Source organism: Paroedura picta, chromosome 15 (assembly GCF_049243985.1).
Source record: "Paroedura picta isolate Pp20150507F chromosome 15, Ppicta_v3.0, whole genome shotgun sequence".
Classification (NCBI taxonomy): Eukaryota; Metazoa; Chordata; class Lepidosauria; order Squamata; family Gekkonidae; genus Paroedura; species Paroedura picta.
In genome coordinates, this window is record NC_135383.1 from 2,869,867 (window position 1) to 2,896,577 (window position 26,711).

General features: G+C 45.4%; 1 protein-coding gene across 2 annotated transcripts in view; it reads left to right on the forward strand.

The window, feature by feature from the left end:
- The window catches only part of RERE (arginine-glutamic acid dipeptide repeats), a 220,896-nt gene that overhangs the window by 22,418 nt on the left and 171,767 nt on the right, over nucleotides 1-26,711 (forward strand). Inside the window, exon 2 of one of the 2 annotated variants that reach the window (XM_077312430.1) lies at nucleotides 6,171-6,225. The exons of the other annotated variant lie outside the window; for it this stretch is intronic. The gene's annotated coding sequence lies outside the window, so the exon portion shown is untranslated. The remainder of the gene's footprint in view (nucleotides 1-6,170; nucleotides 6,226-26,711) is intronic. 2 annotated transcript variants of the gene reach the window in all.

Consider the following 26,711-nt stretch of genomic DNA (forward strand, 5'->3'; position numbering starts at 1 on the left):
GGAAATTGCCTTGACATAGCCGAAATTGGACTTGAAAAGGCATCCGCAGAAAGGTAGAACACACACCCTGGAATCCTTATCATAACGTTGCTTTCACAAATCCTAAATGGCCTCCATTTAAAATGAAATGCATTTCTATTAACCTCCTTTCATATGCTTGCTTTCAGCACACTGCAGAACTGCCTGATTTGACTTTCTAATGTACCTATAATGAATCTTCTGGGGAAATGGAGCAACTGAACGCTGTAGTGTCTCTTGCACCTCTTATTGTAACGTATTCTGTCAGTGCTGTCTCTACCTTGCAATTTTAAAATTAAAAAAAGGAGAGCAAGGAGAAGTCCCTTGTGTGCTTGCACAAAGACCTTAAAACCAAAATACTTTAGACTGTCCTGTGCAAATACCAGCTGAATTTAGCATGATCTGCCTTCAATTCCGGCGCTTTTCTTCCGAGGGAGCAATGCTGGGACAAAAAAATAGATGGCTTGACAGGCGTGGGGGAGAGAATTACTACGTACACTATGCTTCATTGGCCAGCAATCTTTGCTGCTCTGTAATCGCAGCATTTACGTACAATGGGGCGCCTGGCGGCTCCTCACCAGACATCTCAACACAAGCATTTTGTTTGCCCCCTCTAACCTCAGACTTCCAAACTGCCCCCATCCACAAAATAAGAACGTTGAAATTAGCACATCCTGAAGATTCACATCTCTGCACTCACAATGTCATGCCAGTTCTCCCCTTTGAAAGAGACTGTGTGCTAGAAATGAATAATAGAGAATTTGTTCATTAAAAAAAACTTTGTATCATAATTGGCCATATGCAGACACGTTGGAATTGCTGCTTGCATTAGCATTGTTAATTAAACAGAAAGGTCTTGCCTCTAATATGGCAGCCAACGCTGCTTTGAAGTTATTTTTTTCAGTCATTTTTAAAGGTCTTTTGAAGCCCATCGTAAGGGAAAAAAAGGTGAATTTCTTTTTAGAATAATTGGAAGGTTTTACCAGCCCTGACATACCAAGCTATATGAGCAGGTATATTTGACATTCCTTTTTTAAAGGTTTTTTTTTTTTCAAAGACAGGAATCTTGTTGATTTAAATGAGAAAAGGAAGCAAGAGGTGAAATCCTTGTGCGTTGTGAAGTTTTGAGGTTAGGTAGCCAAAATAATACACTGTCTTAGGGGTGACAAATTAAATGTGCAGGCTTTTGGGAGCCATAAGCCTTTTAGACATCGGTTGAAGTGACACCTAAGGAGGTTGTGGCACATGAAAGCTTATGGCCACAGTAGACTCATTGGTCTTCAATTTGTCACAGGACTTTTAATAGGAAGATAGAATCCATTGGCTAGTTCTTGGAAGAAGGTAGACTTCGTAGGACGTGGCAGACATTAAAAATTGAGCATCATTCAAACCTTTGCAATATGGGCGAGCTTCCTGTATTAAAACAACCCTTAAGTCCAGCATCCCAGCAAAACCTGATCAGGCTACTTTCAGGAGAGCTGGATTTTCCAACTCAGCTCTAGCTGTGCTTAAATAATGCATCTACACTGGATTCGTTATGCTTGAATGTAGATGAGCGTTCGAGTGTGATTTTATTAATGATTTCATTGGTGGTTTGTTTATAGCTAGCATTATTTGTTGTAGAGTTTGTTTGTGCTGCGTTTCGTATTAACATTTTTATTTTCTCGGACTAAGTAAGCCGCCTCAGTTCCCTTTCAGGGTGGAAGGCTGGACATAGATGTTAACAACGTTCAAGCTATTGAAACAATGCTGTATGGGAGGACAGTATCCATGCTTGGATGCGCGCATGTGTCCGATAAATGCCTGTGAAATACGTCTGTGGAATTCGGCTCTCGACTATACTAGGTGGCATTACAAATCTCCTTCATTACCATGAAGAGGGTTTTGACACAGTGTTGTATATTAATAAAATGTGGTGCCTGTGCATTTAAACAACACTTTTGGTCTTTTTTTGTTGTTGTTGTTAATGTGTTTCCCCCTCCCTTTTTGGGGGGCTAATCTTCTAGGATTTGTGACCCTTCTCACACGCCGTGTCTCTCCCCTCCTTTTTTTTTTAATTTCACGGGAAGGCACTTTTTAATAATGGCAGCTCGAGTGGTGTGATGAAGCATCCAGCGGGCCCTCCCAAGAGAGGATGATTATACTGGAGAGATATCAAACTCTGCATCATTTGCGCTAACCTCCTTCTGACGAACAGCTTGCATTTTTAATGAAGGATGATTACATTTCATAAACAGACCTTTAAAAATTAAAATAATATTGATCCTTTTTCATTTAAGCTCTATTAAAACAACGCACCATACATCTTTCTAATAGCGATAGGACAGATCGCTGTTAAACATAGAGATGTGTGTGTACTTAGAGGCTTTAGCAAAAGGGTCCCTGTGTCTGTGTGGTATTTGCATGCAACTTCCATGGGGGGGGGGAGTTCCTTTTCATAGGCTTAATATATTGTCCCCCTCCCTTTCTGAGGAGTTCATTTAGAAGTGTTTCTTTCATTCTTCCTGCAGAGAACATATGAAAAGCAAGTTTTTAACCATGGGCAGGATCTCTGCCTTACAGCTGTGTATAAAGTCTCATTTAAGTGATACGTCTGATGCTTTTTATAGCACCTTTTCCAAGCTGAACGTCTCAAAGTGCGTTAAATATTAAGCTTTCTAGCCCCGCAGCAGTCCTACTTGATCTTCATCCTGATTCCCAGCCCCCCCCCCTTCATAAATCTGCTATGTGGCATCTCTGGAGAAGTTGAGGCTGAGATAGAAATTGCCGCTTGACCTGTTGCCTGTTTGAACCATCGAGGTGAGCCTTGCAGCTGAGATGTTCCTGAGATCCCTACAAATGAGGGTTCACATCTCCACATGCCATACACACACCTGGGCTGCAGGCAACTCTTTAAGATTACAGGCTATGTTAAGTGGATGGGTGTGTGATTAACACACAAAAGGTCACAGGTTCAGTCATTTGTCTTTTGGGCTGAAACGTTTATAGGTGCCAGGTACTGTAGGGTTGCCAAGCTTGCCTCTTATTGCTGCCATAGCATTCTCAGCATTTCGTAGGGTTAGCCATTGCTAAATGGAAGCTTCATGTGCTTGTGTGTGCAATAAAGTTAATGCACTTAACCATTTTCTTTTTTGCTGTGGTGCAAAAGGTGTTGTTATCAGCTTGACTGATTAAACAAGAGTCCACTTTAATTTACTCTGACCTGACCACATTTGGGTGGTTATAGATACAGGTCACCCCAAGTTTGAAGCAACGTGCTGTCACTGAACGCACAACAGACTTTGATTGCACTCATGTGCCTAAATTCCAGTTGCTAGTGGGTGGCTTGGCTTCTGTGACTCTGGTTGGGAAACTAGACAGCTGCCTTCCAGATGTGCTTGGTAAATTGGGTGATGGCATAGCTAATAGCTTGTAGAGTTCTTTCAAATGTCAGTGTCTTTTCTTTTTTCTTTTTCTTTTGGTAAGTTATTCTTGTGGATTTAGCATCAGGGCTCTGTAAGCCTGTTGTTAGGGGCATTGTGTATGATGGAAGAATAACCCACTTGTTATGTGGACTCCTAACCAGCCTTACAATCACTTGGGCCCTGAGGGTGGGGGTGGGGGTGGGGATGGGTGGGTAGCAGCCTTCCCTTCCAATGACTAAGCTGCCAGCCTCCCTTCAGGCATCCTCCTTGTGCCAGAGGCCGTAGGATTGATGATGTTTGTGGATGTGGCTCTTTGTGAGCCTTGAGTGAGTAGCGCTGTTTTAGAGGGGTGCCAGAGAGGCTCAGAACTGATGTTAATGGAGTCAAGAACTCTTGGTTGGGCTGCTTTGAGAACCAGCGTGGCATAATGGTTGAGACTGGTGGACTTGAACCTGAAGAACTGGGGTTGGTTACCACTCCTCCTCTTCCACATGAAGCCTGCTGGGTGATCTTGGGCCTCTTTCTTAAACCACAGTATGGATTACTGAATTCGGGGCGGTGAAGTTTCTTCATAATTGCTGGGAAGGTGACAGTGCGGCAAACGCTGCCGTTTAGTTATTGGCCTGTCGGGAATTCGTAATAAAACCTGTGCTGAATGCTGGGTGTCTAAGAACAAATTGGAATCCAGCGGTGGTCGGGTGAATTGTATAGACGACTGTCCCGTGTCACAAGTGGGGGCGGGGGAGCATTGTGTTTCTATTAAAGTAAAAGTTGCCAGGCTAATTTTGTCGGTCGCTCTTGCAAGTCTCTTATTAATTCAAATCGACTAAAGGTGGACTCTCCAGGGAAGAGGAGTCTGCTCTGGAGGGGGCTGCTTCCCTCTGTTCTTCTCCGCCCTCAAGGCAAGGGATGGCGTGTTTGTTTACTGCCTTTTGTGTGTGTGCATGTCCCATATTCCCACTTCCACATAGCCTTAAAGGCTTAATCTGAGGAGCCACGCACTAAATTAGAATAAAATATTGATCTTTCCCACATAATGGGAGCTGAAAGCAGCCTTGTTAAGAGAACAGGAGCCCGGTGCATTTAAGTCTAAGGCAGCTGCCTAGAAAGAAAACTTACATTTGATTAAATGTCTGTTCCTGAAAAGTGGAATGGCAGGCTCCTCTTCTCCTTTCTTCCCCTGCCTTCTGCACCTGCAAACGAAGGAACTATGAAAGTGTGGATTGTTCATGACTGGGCTTTAGACAAAAGGAGAGCTAGGGCGTTGTACCTTGAAAGGTCTGATAGCAAAGGCCCTGATAAGGTGGGTAATTGCTTCCCGAACTCGATGCCTCTGCTGTGTGGCCTTGGTTTCAGAAGGGTTCGGAATGCAGGCGGAAATCCTGATGGAATAGCTGATCAATCTAGCCATCTTTTTCTTTACCCCAGTAGATAAACAGGAGAGAGGAAATTTAGATCACTCAGGAAGATACATGGTGAACGTACAACTGTGCGTCATGAATTACGGGTGGACTGGATTGTGTGAAATAAAGTAAATGTTACTTTTCTGGTTTCCAGTTTAAGGTATTAAGTCCCTCTTAAGCCCTCTATGATCGGTGTCCAAAATATCTCAAGGAGCATCTTCGCCTATGAGAGCCTCTGGGGCAATATGGTCTAGTGGTTATTTTAGTTCCTTTCTTTAGGGAGGCAGGATTCTGTCTACTAGAGCAGGGGTAGTCAATCTGTGGCCCTCCAGATGTCCATGGACTACAATTCCCATGAGCCCCTGCCAGCGAATGCTGGCAGGGGCTCATGGGGATTGTAGTCCATGGACATCTGGAGGACCACAGGTTGACTACCCCTGTACTAGAGCCTCTCCTATGGTAGCTCCAGAGGGTTTTTAGGAAATGGGTACGGCCAGCTTTGATTGGCTATGCAGTTAAAAAAAAATGTGCTTTGGTAACAGCTGCCCCCATAGCAAAAGCTGTATTACTGAAGGTTAAGCTGGGACAATGATTTTTGTGGCTGGCTCCGCCTCCTGTGGCAGCCATTTCATTTCTGCGCCCACCAAACTGTGTCAGAATTCCAAACATGTCCACAGGCTCGAAAAGGTTGGGGACTTCAGACCTAAGAGCTTTGTAGATAGATTTTAAAAACCTGTATTTATTTCCTATTGCCAGTGCATTCGTTTTGTGTATTGACTGCAAAGTGCTTTGTGAGCAGTTCTCTGTTAAACAGTGGTCTATAAAAATGTGAACTAAATGCTGTTATGCTGCTTTTGTGTGTAGGAAGTACACTACTGAACTGGAACACCCCCCCCCCCCCCTCCAACATACATGTTTTCAAGCAATTATCTTGATCAGGGGTACTTATATAAACAAACAAGTGTTTGAATGCTGAGAGCGAACGTGACTGAAAGCTCTTGTAATACAAGAAATGCAGCTTGCCTTTTGAGACCGCATGTTTTAAAAATGGAATATTTCTTTCAGAGACAGTATAAATGTTTCATTAGTTTCCATTTGTGGTAAAGTATAAAGTCACCTTTTCAGCTTGTTTTGCCTTCTCTGCAGATAATCTCCATTTGCTAGACAGTCTTTTTATTTGCTTTTACTGGGGGGGGGGGGTCAAAACATGTTGGCTGCTTTGCATTTTGTTTGGTAATCTAGTGACAAACTGGCTCTTATTTGCTGTTCCATTGTACCCTGACATTAATAAAACATTGGTGGTAATTGGCTATGACAGATTGTCCGTATTCCTTCTCCTCTCTAGCATCTGCGGCCTTTGACGGTTACGGGAGGCGTCTGCTGAAGCTGGCCCTCCTCATGTAAGTCCCCGGAGTAATTGCCTTTGACGGAAACGGGTTGCTGTGATAATACTGATCTATCAGCTTGCATGAGCTGCGTAATGCCTGAAGGATTCAGTATCCATCAATACGCCCCCAGCTTGCAACATTTCTTCTAATACTCTTTCCCTGGCAATTTATTAAAAGAAATATTTGCTGCATGGGCCGAGACTTTGGTATCCACTTATAGCCGGCTGTCACAGTGGATGACAATACTGTGCTGGGATTTAGCGTGTAATAAAAATGTGTGTGACGGTAGACTTACCGCGATGGAGCGGGGAAGGCTCTTCCATCAATCGGTGCAGATTCTTCTGGTTCACAGAGTCTCTTGATGTAGCACAGAAAACATCGACATCAACAGCACTTAAGAACGAACTGTGGTAGTCTGTTGGAGAAGTGGCAGCTTTTGCTCTGAAAACCGTTAATGAGTTGCATGACAAAATAAGCGTGGGAATCCCTGGCCTAGATAGCATTGTGTAAATCTGATTAGTATCTTATTTATTTTCATAAGAACATCAGAAGAGCCCTCTGGATGAGCGTAGTGCTCCATCGAGTCCAGCCTCCCGTCTCACACAGTGACCAACCAGCTCCTCTGGAGGGACAACAAACAGGGCAGAGAGGCCGAGGCCTTCCTAAGAACATCAGAAGAGCTCTCAGATGAGACCAATTGTCCATTGAGTCCAGCCTCCCATCTCACACAGAGGCCAACTAGTTCCTCTGGATGACCAACAGTGGAGCATGCAACCTGACGATGGGCAGGGATGATTGAGGGGTGGGTGAGGAAGGCACTGGCAAACCACCCCGTATTGAGTCTGCCATGAAAACGCTAGAGGGCGTCACCCCAAGGGTCAGACATGACTCGGTGCTTGCACAGGGGATACCTTTACCTTTACCTTTACCTTATACAAATAAATCAATAAACAGTGGCTTCCTGGCTGTGCGGTTTCCCTCATTCCCCATGGCTAGTAACCTCCATGAGTATAATGCCTTTTTAAAGCTGTTTATTCCTGTGATGCATCACTATTTAGCAGTAGTATTTGCTTTTGTCCATCCTAAACGTACTGCTCCATCATTTTCATTGGATGCCCTTGAGTTTTTAGTATTTTGGGAGAGGGAGGGGAAAATTTCTTTGTCAGCTTTCTATCATGTCCCCGTTAGGTGTCTATTTTTTTCAAATTGGAAAGACCCAGTTCTCTTCAGCCTTTCCTCGTTGGGGAAGGGGCTCCAGTTTACATCATTTATACCCCACCTCTCTTTTGATGGGGGCCCATTGGGGCTTGCATCATTCTGTTGTTCTGAGCGCTGCACAGTTGAAATGCATTTGCACGCTCTTGAACAGTAGAAACCCTTATCTGCATTTCCCGTAACTGAGGGTCGGCTATCCATCTTTGCAGTGAACTGCCATCAGTAGAGTTTTGTCCCCAATCCAGAACGTTCAGCTTGGCTTTGAATTAATTTAATGTGAAAGTAGATCCGGAAGGAGCAAACAGGGCATGAAATAACTTCCCTAGCATATCAAGCTTCAGTCGAACTGAGAGATGGTGAGCAAGAGCTAGGTTTATCCTCGGGGAACCAAAGTTGCCTTGCTTCATTCGCTCACAAGGAGCCCCTTGGAGCCGAGCGTTTTACAGTTCTCTCTTAACCTGTCCACATAATTACTTCAGGACCAGGAGAACGAAAATTATGTAAGGAACAGCGCTTGTGGGAGAGAGGTCTGAATCTAAACTATTATGCCATTCCCATGTTAATTTTTCTTTTTTCTTCTTTTTTTTCTTGTATATGCCAGTGTATTAATAGACATGTCTCAACCTGCTATTCTGCTGCTGCCTTCAAATCTCTTGTTGAGCATAGTTTTGCTTTTTCTGGCTGAGTCAAGCATCACGTTGTGATGTAGGGACTCAGGAGCAAGACATCAGGTGAGAAGGATTTATGCACCTTGTGGTAGGTGAATTGCGATGACACTTCATAAGCAGCCCTGGTTGGGCCCAGTGAATGATCTGGGGGCATCTGAAGGTTTGAGCAGACGCAACAGAGGGTTCTGTAAAAGAGTACTCTTCAGTTCAGGGATCCCCAACCTTCTTCAGCCTGTGAACACTTTTGAGATCTTGACACAGTGCAGTGGGAGTGGCCATAAAAATAGCTTTCCACAAAACGGCTCATGTTAAGTGGTGGAGCCTGCCATACATTTTATTATTTTATTATTAGACTTATATACCACCCCTCCTGCTAGCAAACTTGGGGCAGCCGAGGATTATCTTCATTAACTCCCTGAAGATTATTGTGCTGTTGTGGTAGCAACATTTTAAAGAATCTGCCCATCTGATCAGATCTCCACTTCCTAATTAGAAGCCTTGCTGTGCTCAGGTGTGGGGAAGCCAGTCCCCAGGTGGGATTTGAGGATCTCCTGGAATTATAGCATGTCTCCAGGTGACAGAAATCAGTTCCCATGGAGAAAATGGCTACTTTATACTCCACTGAGGTCCCTCCCTACCCCAAATCCTGCCCATTCCCAGCTCATTGCTATTAGTTATTGTAGCTGCCAGTAGAGGTCACAGTGTAGCTGATCCAATGAGAAAGCTACACAATCCCGTTAGGAGGCGATGCAGCTTAGGGGAAAGGATTATACGGGACTTCCTGAGCTGTCTTCTGCCCTCTCCATTGCAAAGCGATGCTTATTTTGAGCTGCAGAAAAACACTTTGCGCAGGCCATGTTGGTGTGCTGTTCAAAATATTATGGGTGGTACAGCACATGCATTTCTGAATAACGCCACAAAACCGTCAGCTAGCTACACCTTAAAACGGTTTAAAGAATTAACCTCAGATTAATATTTGGAAATCATCTCACACCTTTGATTGAAACACATTACATAAAGCCCTGATTAGCAGTGGGAAATATTGATTTGTCCATGACCGGGTCAGTTTGAAGAATAGATGAGAATGGGTCCTACAGCCAGTATCCGATATCTTAGTCCACTGGGTGTTTGAGCTTGGGAGAGTTCAGTTTGTAACCAGATTTCATCCCCCCTCTTCCAGTAAGTCATTTTCTGTTAGGGACATGCGCCTCGGCTCAACTCAGCTGCCTGAGTGATCAACGAAGCCCGAGACGATGCATAGGAGGCCAGCGCCGTGGCGCGGAGAGCAGGGGTGGCAGTGATGTGTCAGCTGCCAGTTGCCAACTGGCGCACTGCCGCCACCCATGCTCTCTGCACCATGGCGCTGGCCTCCTATGCATCATCTCGGGCTTTGGTGATCGCTCAGGTGGCTGAGTCAAGGTGCACATCCCTATGTTCTGTGTGTGTCAGGAAAGAGCTGGAGAGCTAGCAGGAGAGTTCCGTTGTTGAGGCATATATACCATGGGAAGCGAGTGGTTCTCTTCAGGCACTGATAAGGCAGCCATAAAGATGGTGAACTTGACAATTATCATACCATGGTTGAGTGAAGCAAGTCAGGGTACAAACAGGGAGACAGACAGATGTCAGCAGTGGAAAGCTTTGTCTCCTATTGAAGGTTGCAGTGTAATATTTGGCTTTCGTTATTGAGGTAAACAAAGTAAAGCCCCTCACAGTAAGGGAGTACTTTATTGAAGACTTCCATCCATGGTGAAGTGGAAAGTGATCTTAATGCTGTGGGTTTTGACCTCTCCTAAATTCAGACCGTGTTAAAAACTTCTTGCATCGTGATTTCTCCTGGTCTCGGATCTTTTAAGATATTTTCTAAAAGTCAAATTCTTCTGCATATGAAAAATTCTTCTGCACGTGAAGTGTATAAAATACAACAAGAGCAGGAAACAGTAGGAACAAAGCAATCAGCACCTGTAGTAAGATGAAAGATTCTCAGAATGAGGAAGGAGTGATGTGAGCAAATCCCTTACAACCATAATAATGCTACTTCTGCACTAGACCTCCATTGGAATTCATTTCTATGTACACAAGATCCAGGTTTGGGTGCAGATGATGCATTTTTGGGGTTGTGTGTGATAAACAAAAAGTTTTTGAAGAGACAAAATGAATGGGCTAGTTTAAAATACTAGAAAATACTAGAACTCAAGGGCATCCAATGATGGGCAGTAGGCTCAGGAGGACAAAAGGAAACCTCCACATTCAGAGACACCAAGCCTCTGAATCCCAGAGAAAAGAGGCCACATCAGGAGACGGCATTGGCCGTTCATAGGAACTGGTTGGCCACTGTTTGAGACGGCATATTCGACTAGGTGGACTATTGGTCTGATCTAGCAGAGCTCTTCTTATGTTCCTAAACCTTGGCAAACAGAGCACTGGTACCACAATTTAGATGCAGTCCCTTGAGCATCCTCCTCAGTGAACTGACCTATCTTGCTTTGGAAGAGGTTGCAGTACGTTTCCAGGGCACCTTAGATGACAGTCACGTCTGTGAAGAAGTCTCTTCCGTCAGGTGCGTGCATCTCTGCTTCAGTTTTGCAGTGCTCTCTCTCCTCCAGGGCAGCAGGGTGTGATGCTGTTCTGCGATGGAGTCCAGGAAGAGAAGAGCAGCCTGCCTGGTGGTGCTTTCTGGAGTCGCAGGGCTGGAGCTGTAAATTTTAATGCCTTGCAGTTGTAAACCACAATGAGACCTTGAAGACTCTAATGCTTGTCTAAGGAGTATGATGAGGCTGGGCTGCTTGAACTGCTGCCCTTGCCTTTTATAAACTCCATGCCAGCTGAGTCAAGGAAGAGAGAGAGGCTGAGCTGCAAAATCTTAACTGTTGCAGACCTGCACTTGTCTTCTCTGTGCCCATTTAAGACGTCCCTTCAGTCAACTTGGCTCGTCACTCATGGAAATCAGTCGGCTGAGCTGTTTTTAATAACCTCTTCCTATTCGTGGAACTGTTGTGATGCCATCGCAGGTTCAGGCTGAAGAGGTGACCAATGGATGATTTACTTATATAAAGTCCAGCTTTCTCGGGATCTATAGATGGCCATAATAAGTGTGTAGTACTGATGGATTGTGATTGGATTTTGCTCAATTGGGTTGGATTTCCCTAAACTTGTTCTGTTTCACAACTCGGTTTTCCTTGAAAAGATGTGCCTACAATTACCAAAAACCTCAGTGCAAAGGATAAAAATGGAAAGCACTGAAATAGAATTAATCCATTTCTGTTTTGTTAAAATGTTCCTCCCCCCTCCCCCTGTAAGTGTGGGCAGTGTGGTGACACCGCAGTAGTCAAGAAGTTTATCCTGGTTGTAACCCCAGAGCAGAATTATGGCCTTAATTTTAAGCACCTTTCAAAAGACACCTTAAGTAATTGTCAGCACCAATTGTGACTAATGGCCAAAAAACTTGCTTTAAAAGTGCTAATAGCTGTTTGAAGAAGCCAAAACTTGCTCCAGGCACTGAAAGATGATATCAGCACATGTGGAGAGCTGGTTTGTGGGTTGATGTGCTCCCTCTCCCTCTCCCCATTTCTGAGTTGGAAGCTCTTTATAACTTCACATTTTGGCAGCTAGCTGGTAAGTGACTTGCTTAAAGGTTTTTGTTATAAATTGACGGAGTCAAAGGTCGTTGTGGATTCTAGCACATTTCAGGGCTGGCAGAGAGACTTGGCTTGCAGTGCTATGATGTGAAGGCAGACTCTAGAGGGTGCTATAACGCAGCATGTGTGAGATGCTCCTGCTGTTTTCTTCCTCCCTGCACAAAGTGGCTTGCGTTCCAGCATTTCAAGCCTCTGGAAGTTTGGTGATCTTACAGCATCTCATCCTGGTTGTGGCATTGTCTGTGTGTGCAGGGTATGTGGGGGACTCTGAGTGAATGCTGTTGGCTTGGCTTGGCGAACCGTTCAGGGCTTATATGTCTTAATTATTAAACTCTTGGGGATTCCTCTGTGAGCTTTTGAAAAATACTGTGGTTCCAAAAAGCACAGCACTAGAATTCTGCTTGCTTCCTTAAATCATCATTAATACTAAGAAAGCTTCCCCCCCCCCCCAAGCAACCGTAGAACACAATTAAAAGGGTCGATGGACAAAATCTTACTCAAGGACTGGAGATAGAAGGGGTATTTTGTGTGTGGTATTTCTCTCCTAGGTACAGAGTGAAATGCTGTATATCAGTACAAAATGCCCCCGTATGTTAATTCTGTTTCTGTTTCTGCACTCGGCATATGCTATGAAGAACATACTCCTTTCTTCTAAATGCCCAACAGATTCTTAAACCAGTGTCTTTTGTTCCTAGCCCTGCATAATACAGGATCTTGTCCTTGGGTCATACGTAATGTTAACTGCCCATGCCAGATGTAATTCCCGTCTTGGAGCTGTGGCAGAAACAAATCTGTTTACACTGCTCCAGTATCTTTGATCTTTCCTTGAGGCCGCTAATCCTTGGCTGGTTAATGAGTTCACTGCTAAATGGTTGTTGCATCTGACCAGGAGCAAGATGCAGCCTGCAATGGCTTAGATTAGAACCTTAGAGCTATGAGTGTCTTGGGATCGATGGTTGCTTGCAGTGTGTGTGTATGAGAATCAGCCTTTCGTCCGCCTGCTACCCTTCCCCTTTTCTTCCACTCCTCTATTCTGCCATTCAGCCTGAAGCAGAAGAAGCTTCAGGGTCTCAGCTACATAGAAAGACTCCTGGGAAGGTCTCGTATAGGCTGGTGGGCTGTCGTCCCACTCCCCTCAAAGGTATGAGAGGGATTGGGGGTCGGTAAAGCGAGTGATGGCTATAGGGAAAGATCTTATGGTAGCCCCCTTGCTTTACCGCCCCCCCTCATCCCTCTCATACCTTTGAGTAGTAGACACTGGAGGGGGAACACTTCAATCCATTAGGGGCTGTGGCTCTATGTCAACTGTTGCCGATCTTTGTCTTTTTAGGGCTTGATTGGTGGCATCTCGGACCCCTCACCCGCCCGAGTCAAGGTTCAGTGTCTTTGACCCTTTCAACATGGGGACCAAAAGAGGAAAAGGTTTGGACAGAAGCATTCAGACGGAAGGAGCTGTCCCTGCCAAAGCTCTTTGCCTCCCATTTAGTGGCTGATATCACTAGTTCTTTCCTTGTAAACCCCCTCGAGAAGGAAGGAACGTGATTTATATGTTAACTGCCTCTGAGGGCACTTAACATTTACAGTTCCTTTACTTGTATTTTCCGAAGAAAGGGACCTACAATATTTTGTGCTGCTAACCCCACGGGGCCTGATCTAGCGATATCGCCAATTCCTTTGGTGCCTCTGTAGGATTCCAGGGTGTCGCAGCAGCCTTGTGATTGATTGGTTTAACCGAACGGGAGCCTGAAGCCTTGTTTCTCTTGGAGGAAGCTTGCTCCAGGCTAAGAAATAAAAATCCTCTGATTTGCATTACAACTTGGTGAAAGGCTGGAATGCCAAGAAATGCATGGGCTCCTTTGGTATTAAAACAAACCCTCCTTTTTAAAAAGGGTTTTTTGAGTAGGGTGTGGTGGGGAAGCCTGCTAGGGCCACATTTGGCTTGGGATTTCTGTTTTTGGAAGTCTTGCTCCCAGCAACCGGGGTTTTTGTGGTGGAGGGAAATGGTGGTGGCAATTCAGAGCCAGAAAAGAGTCTGTTTCTAATCTGAATCGTTGAAAAGTGTGCCTTTGATTGTCAAAGCAAACAACAGCAGATCTATCTGTGGTTTTGCATGTAGCAGATGACCCTGCTCTCCAGTTTTAATTGGGGGGAAAACATACCTTTGTATAGCTTTCTTCTGTTGATTTTGGACTCCTGTGTTCTGCCAACACCAGTTATTCTATTTAACGTCGCAGGAAGCTGCTTAATTTGAAAAGCTTATTCCCTCCCCATTCTCCCCCTCCCCCCTCCCCCGATCCCAACTGAGGCAAAAATCAATGTGCAGATTGCAGTCTGCACTAATAGGAATCAAGCTCTTCAAGGCATGAAAATGGGTTAATCAGCAGTGAACCATCTGAAAGGCCATTTCGAAACAAAAGCTTGCTCACAGAAGCAAAGCAGAAGGCCACAGAGGTAAATATTCCAGGCAAATGTGCAAATGTGAAGCTCAGTGGAGCTCTCATTTTGTAAACTCAACGCTGTGCAAAACAGGGAATTAGTACATACAACATTTTTAGCAAAAATTTGCAAACACAGGCAACAACATTGCAATAGTGAGCTAGATTAACCGTTAAACATGTGCAGAATCAGACCATTGGTTTACTGAGCACATTGTCTTCTTACATTCTGTGCACTCTGTGTGTTCCCTTCCATCCATTGACCTCACTAGACGTCACTGGAACCCACCTTCCCCGTTGCTCTACAGGCCTAGTCCCTCTCTCCATAATGGGAAAACGGTAAATGATCAATTGATAGGCTGACTCCCGCATCTTACTTCAGCACCTACTTCTCTGAAAGGGGCTTGTCACCACTTCCGGGGCTTCTCAAGGCCTGAAAAATATTTCAGAAGTTCCTCCATGGTCAAAAGGTTGGAAAGGGCTGCACTCTAAGGTAACGTGCACACTTTTGCTTCTGGTTTGACGTCAAATGACAACAAAGGGTCGGTGGGCCCTGCCAAGGGACAACATGAGCAGCAGAGGCGCTTTAGTGAAAGAAAATGGAAACTGGCACACTCTTTTGTTGCTCGTCAAGAGACCTGGCTTTTCATGGCTTCCAATTTTGAGCATGCATATGAGGAGGCTGATAGCAACAGAAGGAGAGGCATAACATGTCCATCCATGTTCCCCTACGGTTTCTGGTGAGCGCCGGCCGTTTCGGCGAGCACTGCGGAGAGGAGGGGCAGTGGCTGGCACCCCTCCCCTCCGCACGGGGGCACTGGCTGCCTCGGGTTTCAGTGCTCGTCGGAGCACGCAACCGTATGTGCTTGGTTGATAGGCCACCAAGGACGTCCAGGCTCTTGGCCGACGGGCTCTGTTCATCTCTTGCCTTGAAACCCCCACAGGGTCACTGTAAGTCAGCTGAGACCCAGCGGCATTGTCCGCCGCCAGCATGAGGTAGCCGTGGGTTAAAGCTGAAGCGAGAATGGATACCCAAGAGTGGGATTCCGCCACTGCCTCACAATACCTTTTTGCTGGCATCGTCTTAAATGCAACCTTTAAAATGTGCGTTTGCATCTTAATATGCCACATTTGGCACATTCAGTTCTTGCCAGCCGAGAAGATGCTGATTTTGTTTCCCGGGGAAGCTGCCTGCCTGCCAAGCTTTAATTCAGGTCTCCTTAATGGATTATTAATGAACTTGTGAAACTTTACGTGAATACTTATTGACAAAACACTAGCATTAAAATTCAGCAGTTTGTCTGTCAATACCCTAATCAAGGACAAGGTGGTTGTGCTGAAGCGCTGCTGAGAAATACAGCCGTTTCCCAGCCTGACAAACTCCTTGAAGACTTTTATGTGCAGGGACTTAGCATCTCACCTTTCCTGCTTTGCATGCCGGTGGGAATGCTCTTGGCGTGGTCCTCGAGCAGAGGCGTGGCTCTGAGAGGGATGAGCAGGGCTTTCCCGGGAGAATTCCGAGCCATGTCAGCCATAACACTGGAATAGAACCTCTAAACCCAAATTGTTGGGGGTTCTGCTGCCTTCGAGACTTGTTTTGGGGCTTCTCGGGAGCAGCTGGCTGGCCACTGTCGGCAACAGCATGCTGGACCAGGTGGATCCCCAGCCTGACCCAAGAGAGTAGCTCTGAAGTTCTCGGATGTCCACAAAGTGGGTCTTGCACGCCGTTCCTTATGCCCTCCTTCAGGACACCTCACGCATACCCTTGTAGCTTTTCTTTATTCATTTATATATATGTTAGAAATCTATGTATTTGCACACATATGTAAGAAATCTACATGCTCTTTTGAAAGAGGCCTCCCTCCCTTCCTGCTGTGCATTCTCCGCTATCCAAAGCTTATGGAATGCGCAACTAGGCATCCTGGCTTCTTGGCCTGCACTTGGCAGCTTTTTATGGGTGCAACTGGAAGGTGGCATTTGAAAGAAAAGCCACTGGGTGAGGATGAACCAAATTGCTAAGCTCTGTTTGACGAAAGCAAACTGAGACAAGCCAGATGCAGCTTGGTTAGTAAATGGTATGTTTAAAGCTGCTGTCTTGGTAAAGGCAGCATACTTAAAATTTTCTTTAAATAAACACACAATTCTTTGTTTACAATTCGCTCTGCTAGGATTTTTGTTTGGCTTTGGCAGAAATCTGTTGCCATCTCACACATTTGCTTCCTTTTGTTTCCCTCTCCTCTCTTCTCCCCCCCCCACCCCAAATTCTTTTTTTTTTGTTTGGAGCTCCATGTAGAATGTTTAAATGTTTTCATAATAAGCTGGTATTTGTTCTTTGGTAAATGTCCCTTTTGATAGCTCCATGTGTTTCAGTTTGGGCTTTACCATCTGCAATCAGTTGCTTTCATTGGAGAAAATGTTATCTTTGGAACATTTAAAAAGCAGGCATGTGTTTCTTTGATGTCTCTGCTCTTTATCTTCCCCATGATTGTGGAGTTGTTTAAAAACCCAGTTAGTGTTACCATCCGCAGGCTTCCTTTGTACAGATAACATTTTTTTTTTAAAGATCAGTTTTCATTCTCATATATGCTCCCTTTTTGCCTGTATTGTTGAGGAGCAGAGAGCTGTCACAAAGAACCATCCAGGTTATGCAGCCTTATTTTGGATTTCATGCAGGTTCAAAGTAATCTGTGTTCAAATGCAGTAGAAGCGCTATTGAGTCCAGCATTAAAAAAAAATCTGTCCCTTTGCCCTAGTAGGGCTTACAGTCAAACAGTGCTCCTCACAAACCATACTTTGGGTGTCCCTGCCTTCTGAGATTAGGTAGGTAGCAACCTGGGAGAGAGCCTCTTTGGCTGTGGCACCAAAACTCTGGATCCTCCCTCTTCAGAAAGACTGACTTGTCCCTTTCTGTCACCATCTTCTGCCAGTGGATAAAGATTTCTTGTTTCGCTATTCCTCCACATGCAGCCGGCAGGGTGACCTTGGGCTAGTCACAGTTCTCTTAGGGCCATTGTTGCTGAGCAGGTTATCTCAGAGCTCTCTCAGCCCCACCTACCTCGTAGGGTGACAGTTGTGGGGAGAAGGAAGGGAAAGGCATTTGTAAGCTGCCTTGGGAGTCGTTTGGGTAATTAAAAATAGGGTACAATCCAGGATTCCTTCTTTTTCTTCTTCCTTTTATACTTTTGTCTGTGTAATCTAATTTGTTTTAATGGTATATTTTTGTTTGGTTTTAATGGTTTTCATGATGTGTTTTTGTTAGGTCTCTCTAGGTCTTCAGCTAGAGGTCTTTCCCAGCTCCATTATCTGACGACCTTTGAGGTAGAGATGAACCGGGAAACCTGCTACTGAGAAAATATCCCTTCCCAAGCTATATATCCAGATTTCTTTTCCCACCCAGGTCGCTTGATGTTGTGTAAACAGTGCGTTCTTGTCTCATAACAGTGGAGTGGTTGTTTTCCTCCCTTTCATTAAAAATGAATGATGGTCTTTCACAGTAGCTGGTCTTCCTTTCATGATGGATTTTCATGTGTCACAGGCTGCTGCAGTGATGTTAGCTGTGCAGTCAGCGCTACAGTGACACCTAGTGACTGGTTATGAGCAGGGTTAAGCTTTTTACTGCCTGTGCTCAATGATTAAGGTATTCAACCATTTCAGGAAGAAAAAAAATCTTAGTATTCCATCCAAAGATGATGCAGTTTTAAACTGAAGTCTGCACGTGTACACCCCCCCCCCCACACACACACAGGTAGAAGCCACATACCACATTGTGTACCCTCACTCAAATTGTAGTGAAGGCTGGAATTAATTCATGGAGCTATGACACAAGGCGGGTTTTTTTTTAAACCTACCGATATACCTGATTTGCAGTGTTCTTTTCCTGCCAGATCTTAATGCATGGTTTCCTTTCACTCTCAATGAAAAGAAAGAAATAAACAGAAGATCAGAGATTCCTTTTTTTGTGCCAAATTCTCATTCTGCAAAAGACTTGAAGGATGGTGTCTGGGGAGCTGTAATGCAGCCATTTTCCAAAAAGTGAAGCTTATTTACACAAATCATGCCAGCCGCATTACTCATGAGAGCATGTGAGGCAGGATTGGTCCAAACCAATATGATTTTACTTCATAATCTGTCATGCTGTGCCCGACTTCAACTGTGCTTCTTTCTTTCAGCTGTGTTTCTTTCTTTATAAAGACATTATTGCTGTAAATGGGTTGAATAAATAGATTTGACTTGGCACCTTCTGCTGCTTCTCCTCCCTGCCCCTGTACGTATATTTGTTCCCCATAAGAATTGCTGTGCTGGAATGCACAGTAGCTACCGATCCTATTAAATACCTGGGGATAAATATGACCGGACAAAACTAATATTTTCAGAAATAATTATCAGAAGACCTGGAAACTGATACAGGCAGAATGAAATTTAAAAAAATCTTTAGGCACCTTGATAGCAGATTATTGATACTTGTTTAAATCCTGGGAAGCGGATACCTAGATTCTTGATTGTATTTCATGTGTGTGGAGGAGAGAGAGAGGGGAGTGGGGGAAGCAAACCAGAAAGGCTTGTGAACATTTATAAAAACAGCATTCGAAATTAAGTTTGCATTGGGAAGTTAGCCCTGTACTCCAGCATCTTCTCTTCCACCTCCTTGGCTCACAGCAGTATCCTCGGCTTGTTGGAAAGCTGATACAATCCTAGGATTCAGCGGTTGTGGCTTTAATCAGCAAATGCGTTCAGGTGGGTTGACACACACGTCTTTACGCACACAATAGCTGTTGCTGTGAGGTTGCGCCGGCCATCTGCTTCTATGGTCTGGGAGAGGGTCTTATTCCAAATGAGTCAGGGAGAAAACATAATCCAGGACCTGCTTTCATTCACGCAGCTCGGCTAAGAAATGACTATTTGATTGGTTCCACTCCTGGGTATAAATTTGAAATACAGGGTGGCATTCTGCCCCCTTCCCCCATAGCTCATCGATTCCATGTGTGAGCCCTCTTGCTTTTAGCAGGCTGTTCCTCTTTGGGCATGCTTCTCTAACTGCTCTGTCCCTTTGTGGTTTAGGGCTGTTAAACATGTTTCACCATTACAGTGCAGAGTTCCTGTTTTTAAAGCTTATCTGGCCCTCTGGAGGGAAAAGCTAATATAGCTCCAGTCACTTCCTGTGGTTGTCATTAAAAAACAAAGCAAAAACCGTTGAATTTTATAAAGGCCCTTGACTATAAAAAAAAGTGATTAATGCAGTGCAAATGTAGAGGATGTAGCTCTCCTTTTTTTTTTGTACTCTCATTTTCTTTCTTTTCCCTGACAGATCTACCCCCAAAAGTTTATTTTTTTAACCAATATCTGTTTGCTTGGGAGTCTGCTAACTTTCTGTATGTCAGGAGAGCCTCCCCGCTCCCCGGCTCCACAGTTAAAGAATCTGCCCTATTCTGGAGAGATTGTAAAGGAAGCATTTGGTAGTCATTTCCGCTGCTTTTTGTGAGAATAAGCATGCTTTACATTATAATAGTTTAAACATACCGCAGGCTGTTGATAGAGGTATCATATTTTCCATTCACAAGAGTTTTTGTCTGTGTTTAAGATTGGATGCCGGGGGGGGGGGGGGGAGGAACAGGTTATTTTCATTGTTTAAGATTGTTTGATTAAAAACACTGAAAGGGAAAGGGAGGGTTGAGTATTTGACCCATGGACCTTGACTTAACTGTCTTGCTGTATATGCAAAGACTTATACTTAAAAAAAAAATTCTCCAAGCCAGTAGGATGTGGTTCGTGCTTCCAAAAGCTAGGACTTTATTTAGGCTAACTCAGAGAACAGCCGTCCTAAATAAAACTCTGGCGCTCCACTCTTTCCACCATTCCTTACACCTAGTTTAAACAAACATTAAACATTTTGTCTTGACAAATGTTTGTGTCTAGGTTCTTGGCCTTGTCTGTAATCTTAGGAACAGGCAAATTCTTTGGGGAGACGCAGATGCCGTTTCCAAATTAAGTGGCTCAGTCCCTATAACTTGTAAATTTTAACTTCTAATTTTCTTTTAGGTCCTTAAAAGCGTGTGTTGTATATTTGATTTGTGCTCAAATATCTGGCAGCTGTAAAGCTCGTTACTTTTGTTTAGCCTTGCCCTGTCACCATATGATCCTTTCTAGGAGGTTTGCAAAATCAGTTAAAGACAAATTGGGGTCCCCATGTGATGCAGCCAAGTGATGAGGCTAGGTGGGGCTCCCCCCCCCCTCCCACAAGGCTTCAGCTTGGCTGTGCATGTTAAAAGGTATCATGCGAAGCAGAGCTTCTGCCTGGGATGCTGAGGAGTTACTACGAGAATTGCATGGACTCTCAACCCCTGACATTTTGTGATTGGCATCCATTTTGTGATTGTGCCCGGAATGTCAGAATTCCAAAAGTGCTCACAAGCGCAAAAGACTTGGGGGGGCACTGGTGTAAAACCATCAGTGCCTTCTTCAGCAGTACTGTCCCATGATGAACACTTATTTGGGGATGGACACTTAGTGCAGGGGTAGTCAACCTGTTGTCCTCCAGATGTCCATGGACTACAACTCCCATGAGCCCCTACCAGGTTGCTGGCAGGGGCTCATGGGAGTTGTAGTCTATGGACATCTGGAGGACCACAGGTTGACTACCCCTGCCTTAGTGTTATGCCTTTGGGCAAGCTTTCGTATTCAGCAGCCGTGGTCTAAATAGCCTCCATCACCTCCCCTTGCCCGGAAACTGGCCTGTGAGCTCATGCTCCAGGGCCAGATAGCATCAGTCAGTGTTTGGGGATGGGAAGTCTTCCAGCTGCGCCATTGTTCCTCTGCAATAGGATCCAACTGCTGCTTCCTCGGAGGCAGCAGAGGTGTCAGGGGTTCCGCCACGTTCTTCTTCTTGGAGTCTCCAAAGAGATAATTTCACGATGCACAAGGGTTGCGTGACATAGGTATTAGTTGCTAAGCAGCAGAGCAAAATGCTGAGTAAATTTCACTCTCCCTTGATTTGCAGTTGGCTACAATACCTGGCAAGGATAGTTCAGCTTTGCAAATAATGTGGAAAACATTCAGTAGCCCACACAGTTTTCTTACAGGCTGACTCTCCCAGGTTTTTCTGCCATCGCCTGGGGTGTAAATACAGCTTAATAGTGTGGCAGGGATAAGAAGAGGAGCTGTTCTTTTGCACCCCACTTCTTACTACCTGAAGGGGTTTCAAAGCAGCTTACAATCGTCGCCTTTTCCTCTTCCCACAATGGACATCCTGTGGGGTTGGTGAGGCCAAGCAATCTCTCATAGCACTGATTCTTTCTTGATGTAGACCACACATGTGAATCAACCTTATTCTGAGTTAGACCATCAAAGATCAATATTGTCTGTTCAGACTGACCGCAGCTATCCAGGGTCTTGGGCAGAGCTTTTTCACATCACCTACTTCCAGGTCCTTTTAAATGGAGATGTCGGGGATTGAACCAGGGACATTCTGCATGCAAAGCGGAGGCTCTTCCACTGAGCCACAGCCCTTCCCAAAGGCAAGCAGTTATTAACATGTCTTAGTTATCACAGGCTAGCAAATAACCAAGTCCACCACACTCTCCTTTTCAATGTGAGCGAAACTTTCCTAGAAGTAGACAAGGCTTCATTCTCTCTCTCCTTGTGCTGTTTCCCTAACAGAAATCTTCCTCTGATCTGCTGTAGGGAAGCAGCCACCTGTATCATATCCATCTCTTTCCTTGCCAGGTCTGAAGGAATCGGTGTACGTGAAAGAGATTTTTCTCTTGGGGAAACTCATGGGGAGAAAAATCTTTCCTCCTCCCATTGCTTTGACCCTCCCCTCCCAACCCAACCAAGTTTGAGTTTAAATTACACGCTGGGAAATCACCGTTCTCTAACATGACGTGTATTTGGTGCCTTGAAGTTTAGGCTCCCGGTGGAACGTTTCATGGGAATGGATTGAATGCACTTTTTCTTCCCATCTCTGACATCTGTAGGAGATTAAATGGACTTGCAACTGAGCAGTTTTAGAAAGTGTTTTTTTTTAACAAATGAAAAGGGAACCCCATGCATAGAATTTCTCTGCGACTGCATCCCAGAGAGAAGAATAAAAACACACCCCAAATGGAAACAGGGGACATTAAAATTTTCTCTTCCCCTTTTAAGGAATAGCAGGACTGATTTTTAAGTCTCTGCTGCTGTGACTTCTGGAATCCTCCACTTGGCAACCTTTTGGCTGACTAGTTTCTCTGTGTGCACTAGGGCAGCGGTAGTCAACCTGTGGTCCTCCAGATGTTCATGGACTACAATTCCCATCAGGCTCCTGATGCAAATCTTTGGGTTTCACTCAGGCCCGATTCCCATGGCTTCCCATGTAGAAACCCTGGGAACGGTAGCCCAAGAACATTGGGAAGTGAGTCCACGAACCCTTCAGTCACCCGATACCTTCCTTGGGGCAGGCCTGTTTGATGCTGCAGGAAGGTTTCCAAGATTTTCCTCCCCCTGAGTAAAAAGGTGGTTAATTTGTGTAGGGTGCTGTGCAGCGACGGCTGGGAGCAGATCAGCGTTCTCCTCTTTTCTCCACCCCTTCCCGTGCCTTCCACTTCTTCCTGTTGCTGTGTAGCATTAACTATGCGATAGGAGTGACACCTGAACCAGCTCTGAGTGCCATTTTAGGTAGGGAGGTGGGAAGTGAGGATTGCATTTAGGGAGCCCTTCTTGCACTTGTTGCTCCCTGTTCCACAGGCAATTTAGCTCTACTGAAAGTGTCCCTGATGCCTGATACAGTGCGCCATGTCCCCAGGGCCTTGTTGGAAGTGGCACCGTGAGGTACGCTACTCTTCCCAGAGAAACTCCCCTGGCCGACTCTTGGCCTGACTCTTAGGTGAGCTTCGTGTCTGACTGAAGGAGCCACCTGCAATTAGATGTGGAGCCTTGTAGTTTTGTTTTGAGATTCTGAGCCGTGCATTTTTTGCAAATTACATGCCAAGATGTGCTGGAAATGTCTGTGTGTGCCGAGTCTGAGGTTTTACTATCTGTGTGGCAGTTTAGGGAGTCTTCTTGCTGGGAAGCCAGATACAAATCACCTGAATAATTAAACATTTGGGATCGTAAGGGCTGGGGGAGTGGCCCAGGGCATCTGGACCTCTTGGAAGCAGAGCGAAGGAATTCTCCTTCCCCATTGAATTGTTAGCCCAACGGCACACCTTGTAACCCCCTCACCCCCTTTTTGGGTCACCTCTTAGATGATTTACAGTCTCCTCCTCTCCCCCACCCCATTTCCCTGCCTGGCCTTGCAGAAATGCACTTTCTCATTCTAATGTGAATGAGATGTAACCAAACTGGGAAGAGGAGGGGAAGGTGTCAACGTCAACACACCCTAAACTTTGTCTCGTATGCGCTGAACAGGTTTGCTTGGTCTGATTGCAGACCATGCAAAAGCACATCCAACCTGTTCTTAGAAACATTTGTCAAGATCATGTCTCCATTGTTCTTTAGAACGGGCTTAACAATCTCTCTTGGTGTTCGCTAAACAGAGTGTGCTAAATTTGGTCTGAAAGACAACCTCCCCCCCCCCCCAGTGGTGTTGGCTGTGATTCTGCCCCCTCTTCTGCTTCCTTCCTTCCCTCCCCCAGCCCCAACTCTTGTGACCTGTTCAGCTTTAAGTGCTTAGTAAATTTTAATAATGCATTTCTAATGTGATCTATCTGATAAGGCAAAGTGCTCTTACAATTAGTTTTGCCGGCTGAAGTATGTTTATCTGGTAGCCTTTAAGCAGCTGCCGCCTTCTCCTGGCGCAGTTAGTCTAGGAGGTGAAGTATTTATGCATGCCTTGATAAGAGCTAATTCTCTCAGAAGGAATTTCTGAGAATGGTTGTTAGTCGATAGATCTCGCGGTATATCTTCATTTAATGTGCTTCAGGTGTACTAAAGCTCTCGCAGGAGGGTATAAATTATTCCTGCACCTTTTTGCAATGCACTGAAGCCCTGTGCATGCGGGCAGGTTCTTTTCACCCGATGTTGTCCCTCCCATGCAGTGTAGTGGTTAGAACATGGGTAGTCAAACTGTGGCCCTCCAGATGTCCATGGACTACAATTCCCACGAGCCCCTGCCAGCAGATGCTGGCAGGGGCTCCTGGGAATTGTAGTCCATGGACATCTGGAGGGCCACAGTTTGACTACCCCTGGGTTAGAACCTAAGGGCTGGGCTCCGGGGTGGGGAGGAACCCAGGCTCAAATCTGCACTCTGCCATGGAAGCTTGTTGGGTGACCTTGGAGCCGGTCACACACACTCAGCCTAACCTGCCTTGCAGAGTGGTAGTTGTGAGGTTGAAACAGAGGAGAGGAGAGAAGAAAAGCAAGGTATAAATTAAGTAAATGGTGTATTTTTTGTTTTTGTGGGGCAAAGAGGCTTCCTCCCGTCTGTCTTGCAAATGTTTAGCGTTCAGGGAACCTTTTCCATATTAACTGGCCTTTCAGCACCTGAAGCCTTTCCACATTGACCTGGCATGCCAAAAATGCAATCCTTGGTAGAGGGCCCTGTTCTTGCACATTCAGTTTATCTGGGCCCTCTTTGCATTGTCCTGGACAGCTCCAGCCGTTCCCCCCCCCCCGTGGTTGTGTGTTGTGCAGAGAAAGGCCAGCAGAGGTGTGCAAGTCATAATTTAGGGGAGCTGAATGAACCGGAGGGCTCAGCCTGGGAGCTGCCGATCTAACCACTCAGAATGGAGAGTCCTTCAAGTTACATCTGGCTTTGCTACCCAAGCCACGTTTGCCTGTTTTGAGAGAGAAAAATCTAAACACACACACTCACACACAAACACACACACAAACCCCATGCATTTCTGAATAAGAGCTTTCTCTCTCCTCCCCCTTGAAAAATAGCAGGAGTTAATGACAGCGTGTCAAAGCTCTAACTCAGAATTTCCCCAGCTTTTGTTGGTTTGTGTCACAACCTTAATGTTACTTAAACTAGGTATTCTATTTAATTATAATGCTTATAATAAAGTCAGATGTCAGCTCACTTGGCTGCATGCTTAGGCCTGCACAAGGCAGAGTGCTTTGCTTGTAACTGCACCCCTTGTCTCCTTTCATTATCTGTTAATGGTACTCAACATGACAGGGTTGTTTTGATAAATGGAGACGGCGCTGAAACACGGCCTGGATTGCATCTCCTCTGGATCGGGAGCAGCCCTTTCAAACCGTCAGGCAACCAAGCTGATTGGGTGAGTATGTTGTGGGCTGTTCCCCCCCTCCCCCAAGGGTGCTGCACCTGAATTGCAAGCACTGCAGGCTGTCAAATGACCTAGGGTGTTGACTCCCGCTCTCTCTGGTCGGTGCGAACCCTGTCTTCTGTGGTGCTCTGTGTCATGCTCCATAGGCATTTCTTCCTACAACGTAAAGCCAGAGTCCAGAACGAGAATCCATGTCCCATGTCCGTCAGACTTATGCTTTGGCTGTGTGGCAGTCGCCTATCAACTGCTTTTACCAGCTGCGTGGTAAAATGCATTTAGGAAGAAGCCTGTTCAGATCTTGAATATTTGAGGGAATGACCGGCCAGTGTTCATCTGTCAGGTGTCCAATTAGCCCTTGCGCATGGCTCTTTCAAAGCGCCTGTCCTGATCTTCCAATAATAGCGGGAGAGGTTAGTCATTCTGGAATGCTTCAGGGACATCTGTGGAGCAGGGGTTAATTGAGCGTCACGCAGAAGAGGGTGAGCAAACTCTGAGATAAGTTGCACTTACAGTTTCCAAACGGTTGTTTGTGCACATCTAGCACCACTTGAAACGGGCAAAACTTAGAGGGCACAACCAAGAGTGTGCGAAAAGGGTCATTAGCGCATGTTCTATCTCAGGAGTAGTCAAACTGCGGCCCTCCAGTTGTCCATGGACTACAATTCCCATGAGCCCCTGCCAGCATGAGCCCCTGCCAGTTCTATCTCCTCTCCAGGCCCTGTTGTTTTCTCATGGGGGCAGGCTGGAAGAGAGGAACGAGGCCCAACAGGGCATGAGGTCTTGCATTTGAGGCGATCTTTTAAGCTTTTGGCCTGTTTTTCAGCTTGTAAAGCTTGCTGGGGAGTTGTGAGGGAGCATTTAGGAAGAGGTTGCATTGAAGTGCTCTTGTAGGCAGAGTGAGGCACGCATTGTGACAGCTCTGTGGGATGGACGGGGCAGTTTGAAGGACGAGGATGCCTGGGAATTCTGGAGTCAGAGATCTGGGACGCAACATTCCCTGATGCTGTATTAGGCCATGGAAAAATTTCCACCCCACATATGTAAATATAGTTTATCTATTGTTGTGAGGCAATCGTTCATGTTACATGGGCTAAATGGGATATGAACCATGAACAAATCCTAGTTCCTATGTGGCCCCGCCTTGCCCGTGATGTACCTGTTTGGTATAGTGGTTAGGAGTGTGGACTTCTAATCTGGCGAGCCAGGTTTGATTCCCTACTCCTCCACATGCGGATAGCCGTGTGTGAGCTTGTCACAGTCCTGTTAGAGCTGATCTCAGAGAGCAGTTCTGTCTGAGCTCTCTTGGATCCACCTACCTCACAGAATATTATGTGTTGT